Consider the following 6,748-nt stretch of genomic DNA (forward strand, 5'->3'; position numbering starts at 1 on the left):
GCATGAGCGGGATTCCCCGGGGGGCTGTTAGACGGGGTTTACAGCCTCTTCATGCTGGCGGGGAAGGCATGAAGTGGCCACACAGCACAAATTGGGCCCCCCCTCTCATACACCGGTTACGCTGTCTCTTGCAAACGAGTCTTTCTCCGTCTCTCCGGCGTGGGAGACCCGCCGTGCCCGCCGCTCACGGGCCCCGCACCGCCCCTGCGCACGCTGCGCGCCCACCCCCGGTACCGCGGCCCTGGGGAGCGGGGTGAGGGCTTCCCACGGGCGGGTGCCCGGTTTTAGACCTGACAGGACTGTTCGAGCTGTTTTTACCTTCTCTTCTAATGGGGAAGAAGCCACGCTGTCCGGATGCTGTTCCTGGGCTCTGGCTCAGGGTCCTCCAGGAGCCGTTTCACTTCCTCTCTTCCTGGTCCCGCTGAGGAGTTAAGGATGGTTTGGAAGGGTTATTTGTCTGTCCTGGATGTGGAAGAGACAGATTACATTTTCTTAGTAAAAAAGGAAGATGCAGTGGGAATATGGGCTCTGGAGGAGGCAGAGGAGACCAGTTCCAAGGGATTAGCATCTGGAGGAGTGGGAATGGGCTGTTTTCCTGGCTGTTTTCTTTCTTAGTAATACAGCAGACCTAAATAAAACTCAGAAGAAGTTGCCAGCAGAAGCTGCTGTGAGCTGTCAGCCAGTCCCTAACCTAGCAGGTAATGGAAGAGGAAAGAATCCTGTCTGATTAATGTGGTCCGTGAAGTGATTCAGTCAATCCAAAATTATTGTCACCAGCTGCAGACTCTTGGGAGGCCTGAGGCCCCAGGTGACAAAGCTGTACCTAGGGATTGGAAATAAAGGGACAGAGCAGAATGTCTAGACAAACCTCTTCTGATTAAGGATATTGAAAGTGTTCCTTGGACAGGCATGGATAAAGCTAGGGCAGGTAGACAAGAAGAGCACTGCTAGTGAATTAATAAGTTGTCCTGAAGCAGTGAGCTGGTTCTAGAGCAGATACAGCTTACACTGGCAAAACTGCTTTTGATTCCCAATATGTCTCAACTAAAAACATACACATGAAAACACAGTTTATCTGAATATTGGGATACAGAGAGCTATTTTTAGAACTCACAACATAGCTATAGCAACAGAAGTCTGTAGAAATGGCTTTTAGACAGCTGCCCAGAGCAGCCAGCAGACGAGAAACTGCCACAACATCCTCTGTGGCCCAGTCTGCAGTGTGCTCTCCTGACACCTTTTCCTGTCACTCAGCATTCGGTGGGTATGAGCAATGGGCCCATTAGCCTGGATCAGGCTGTTACCTGTACAAATAGCCACCCACTGCCCCTTCTGTAAGAGCTCACATGTATTGAGTGGCAGCGTTGGCATCAACTCAAGCAGACAACTGTTCCAAGTACAGGTAACACACCAATAGCCTCTGGTGTTCGATAATTTGACCAAACTATGCATGTTACACTTGGTTGTCTCTGATGCTGAAATCTGCAACACAGCTTATTGCCTCTGCCAGTGTTGTCAGCACCAAGCACTGAAAGTAAGAAGTCACAGTCCTAAGGCAATGGTTTGTCTAAAAATCGTATCTTTATACATAAAAAATTACTCCTTTTTGTCTTTGCTGTTCTATACATCTGGATTCCTTTTCCCATTTCTTTCCAAGACCATGACACTATGTGCTCTCAAGCGAAAGATGAGTTACTTGCACAGTCAGATCTCCATGGCTTGTAGCTGTAGGAAAACAACAGCAACTACCATAACGCGTTATTAGATGAGCACCACCACTTCTGAAATTTTCTCATCAGTGAAGAATATATTTATCAACCTTAGTATTGCATAAATCTTAGTATTTTCATCTTTAATACCTATGTTTTTCTTCTTTTCAAGCTTTTAATGCCACATTGAAATAGCCTGAGTTGAAACAGTAGCCACGCAGTGTATGTTTGTACAGGTCGATATTCACCTCTGTGCAAAAGGTCAGCATAAGTCCTACATACGTATGAAGTCCTTATTTTGAGGTCTGAATTGGGCCAAAGTGAAGGCCTTGTTCAGCTCGTGTACAGGGATGAATTCCACTCCTTGTTTCAAATTCCACCAAATAGTCCTGATCCTTTGGAATGGGAAATTACCAGACTTGCAAACTATGTGAACATTATTTTGAGCTTATTTCTACATCTAGTTGAAATGTTCACAATGAAATTCAAAACCACATGAAACTTGCCTGGTTACAAACTCCAAACTCAGACAAGGCTCCTTGAAAGGTTCACAGACCTTTTCAGCGAATGTAGATGAATAACATGTAAACCATTTGAATTGCGAAAACAGAAACAAAAATCCCAGAACACAAAGAGCAAGGACATCTAAATATGCTACTGTGTCAGTTCTCCCAGGGGTGTTGATATGATGCATGCAGACTTCGTAGTTACTACTTTGTATAACTATTTGAGGTTTTTACGAGCTATAATAAAAACAATGGTGTTCTGTGAGATAGACTTTAGTACCTTTACATTAATTACATGGATTTCATTTGTGAATGAGAGCAAGTTTTCTAACTGGCAGGCAATTCCAGAGTTATTTCAATGCTGACAGTTTGGCAGCATCTGTACTCCCTTTGCATGCTGTCAGTGCAGACCTCCAGGGCAGGGCCTCCTGCCTGCCTTCCTCTCCCTGTGCTGGGGAATCCCTTCAGTCTCCCAGTCTCAGACCTCACAGGAAGCCACCACAGCTGTAATTGCCTACTAGGATGTGCTGCAATAAATGGCCTGCAAGTGCTCTTTTTTGGAGTTGTGGTCTCTGGCAAATACAGACTATTTTCTTCCTTTGTTAGGAGCACAACCTGTTCAAAAGCTCAGGCAACTCAGATCAGATATTTATACCACCTGGATCCCCACTGAGCAGCTGAGTTGGCTCCAGATCCCAGCTGCTGGGACACTTCCAGAACGTGTGTGGCAGGACAGACCCTCACAGGCCTCCTTCATCAGATCGGAAATGCTACCTCTTCTCTCTCTGGCTAGAATGGTCAGTCACAGAAACCTCAGTTGCTTAACCTAAGGGCTCCCTTACTGCCTTTTAGGACCACCTTTTTGTGTGTCAGCATGAGTGCAATGGGGCAGAGACTCCAAGAGGCAATGACATCTGTGTGGGCCTTAAAGTACTGATAAATATAGACTAGAAGTAATTGTCTCTTTCCTGTGTACAGACAACTAATGTTTAGTTGAATTAATGCCCTAATTTAGCCCCATAGCAAATAATGGGTTAATGGTCGAACACATAGGGGGAATGCATTTCATATAGTGATGTTAAATGTTGCTGCCAGGTTCTTCCCAGGAGATTTCAAGGGATGAAATCTTCCCTTCCAGCAGTACCACTGTTCTGCCCAATTTGACTGAAGCTTCAAACATGCCTAAGCCATAAGTCAGTGACTAAGCCAGGAACACATAATGATGTCTTCTGGACTCCTCTCACACACAGCATGCTGGCTTAGGCACTGGGCAGTATGCAGTATCACAAAACATCACTTGACCAGAGTACATCTGTCCATAGAGGCACTTTCTGCATCTTTGTTGTGCTGATGTAAAACTGGTAACTTGTGCAACCTGTAATCTCTTTGGGTTAGAATCTAGTGTTTTAAAGAGACAGTGTTTTCTGTTCTCTTGTTTCCTTGTTTCCACTTCTGTGGAATGGGGACTGGGTCACCTTGATTTCAGTGACATTTCTAGCCAAACCCTTTATTGGTCATTCTCTACAATCTGCTGAATATTTGATGCTTTTGGCATCACAAAACTATTGGTCTCTGCAGTCACTTCCATTTTCCATTTTAGTTCTAGAGAAGAAACTGTTCACAATATCCAACAATAATATTAACTTAGCAAGTGCACTGTATAACAGAACAATGTATAGAAGTTTGTCACATAAACATCTGACAAGACCTATGCCTTCTGGCATTTCTTGAATTTTTAGTACTTAATATTTTTACTTTGGTAGCAAATGCATTTTAATACAATTTCTCAATTTTTTAAAAGCAAACTTTAATACATAAAGTCCTTCTTGTTGAAGTGTAGGACAGAGTTGAATGTTTTTAGGGTTTTTGTTCTCTGCCTTCTTTTATTTTTCACTGTTTTTCATTAACTAGGTAAAGACCACACTAATCCCTGCCATTTGCTTTAACAAATACATTAGTAACTTGTTCTCCTCATTTAAAATAGCCTCTCCTTACTTGAATTAGAGGAAGATGAGGTGCCCACATGAAGCCAGTAGGATACAGAGACATTTGACACTTACAATGGAACACCAAGGCACAAGAATGACAGTTACAAACACATTATTTCTCTTTTCCCTTTTTCTAACTCTTTCTTTTCCCCTTGCAAGTACTAACTTTGCCTTGGTGCCAGCATCTTTCTCATTCCCTCCTTGAGTCCATATCTCAAGCACAGTCCTTCTCTTTTGCCCCTCTATTTAGTACGAGTATCGCTCGTCCTTGTCCTAAACCATCATAATATTTTATCACCTTTGACTTGTGCCTTTTTCCTGTGCCCAAACACATTTTCGATATTTATTTTTTTTCCCCTTCCTTGATTGTTTCCTTTTTCTGCATTCCAGTCAAGTTCCATCTTATTCCGTGCTGTCCAGTGATTTGCAGGAAGAAAGCCAAGAACATCTGATGACACCTTTTTTCCTCTTTGTATTTAGCACTTGAGAAGAGAAATCTGAGAGCAAGTCCTGCTCAGATCTGAAAGCCCCAGGAAAAAAATGCATCCACTGCAGACAGAATCCTTGAAGAAGCTGGTAAATGAAATATGCATACAATTTTACACAGGATCAGGTTCTCCAGGCTGAGAAAGACCTTCGTAGGCTGGTGAAAGAGGAATATCCTTTTCCAAGCTCTCAGTCCCACTGCAAGCGAGTAGTCAACAAAATATTTCAAAAATTTCTTCACATGAACAAAACAAATTTTCCCTCTGTGCATTCTGAGAGCCAGCTGACCGCATCTGCTGAAAGTTTTGAAAAAATAGCCTAAGGCAGGTACTTGGCATGAAAATTGCTGCCCAGTGGTTTATGTTTGACAAAGTTACAAGCAACTAGAAAAGGTTCTTACAATGAAACCTTGACTCTAAATATCACGCTGTAAGAGCTTATAATTAATGATTACCAATAACAAAAATGTATTTAAATTCATGCTTAATACTTAATTACTTAACTTAGTGCCTAGAAAGACAAATAAAAACACCACTTTATTTTGTAGAGGGAATGGAATGGTGAAAATTAAACAGCAGTATGCTGACAAAATTTCAGGTTTTTTCCCAAGTGCTTTTCCCATTTTGTGCTCTTCTCAGAAACTTTTTGTATCTCAACTCCAATACACATTATAAAATATCTCATTTACCCTACAAATTAATGGAATTAACTTCAGAATTGAAAAAAAAACAAAACCAAACATTTAGCAGAACACTAGAATTGCTCAAAGTAGCATATATGCACAAAAAAAAAAATACTTATCAGATTACATGCTGTAGGATCTGCACGTCTGATAAAATACACAGCTTTATTTGCAGTTCCTTTAGGAGCAGACTTTTACCCACTTTTTTGATTAATAGAAGTTCCTTTATTCTTAGACAATTATCTTGCTCTACGTAACACTCCTACACCATGTTATTGATCTTCACAGAATTCCTTTCATAGTAAAATTAAGTCCATGTTTATGACTCTTATTGTTTTAAGCATTGTATTTATTGTTGATGTGGGTGTATTTAAGTCATGAAACATTATCAGTCTATCCATCTGTGCAGTCATCGCTAAAGCTTTTCAATCTCTAAAGCTTTCCAAACACGTGAAACATTTTTAACTATTCTTGCTAGGGATTCATCTTTGAGAATGTCGTATTTATGAGCCTTAATCAAATATGCAAAAAAGACTGTATTTTCAACATGCAAAAGTATCAACATATCAGACAAGTATACCTTCCATTTTTTAAGAAGAAAAAGAAAAAGCTATTCAGACTTCAAACATCTCTATTCAGATAATATGAGCAACAAAACTCTTCTATGTGTGGCATTTCTGCATTGCAAGAAATGTATTTTCTCACTTAGGGGACAAAGAAGTTAACAAATTAATATAATTAAATATGGTGCTATTAATGAGAGCATCCTTCCCTTGAAATCTTGCTAACTTTTACTTTCTTCTTCTAAGTTCCTTAGAAATCTCAAATTTGCAAAATGCATAGCTTTGGCTGCAGTCAACAAGGTACTTAAGTATGTGCTTAATGTTGTGCACATGAGTAATCACGTTACAGTAAATGGAACTTGAATACTCAAAGTTAAGCATACACTTAAGTGCTTTGCTGGATCAGGGCCAGGGCATGACAATTTGCAGGTCATCCTTACTGCAGAGTAAGACATCACAAACCTTAAATATCCTGCAGAAACACTGTCCCCTCTTCTAATCAACAGTACCAAAGGTACAGACAAAAATATGGTACTAGGGTAGCTGCTGCATTCTTTTCTTCTGTTACAAGTCACTAAACTGGCAGCAGCACTTATGATATAGCAAATTACCAATACAATAAATTCTCTTAATAAGTATCCATAAAATGACAATTTATTTTAAAGATCATCGTTTGTAATTCTAATCTCATAAGACCATTGGACACATGGGCCTTTTTAATTTTAAAAGACCTGCTAATAGTTCTCACAAAAGAATTTATTCAAGACCTTGACCTTAAATTGATACAATTGCACAACTTAACCAGAATTAAACT

This window comes from Chaetura pelagica, unplaced genomic scaffold (genome assembly GCF_000747805.2).
Source record: "Chaetura pelagica isolate M959 unplaced genomic scaffold, ChaPel_1.0 scaffold3, whole genome shotgun sequence".
NCBI lineage: Eukaryota > Metazoa > Chordata > Aves > Apodiformes > Apodidae > Chaetura > Chaetura pelagica.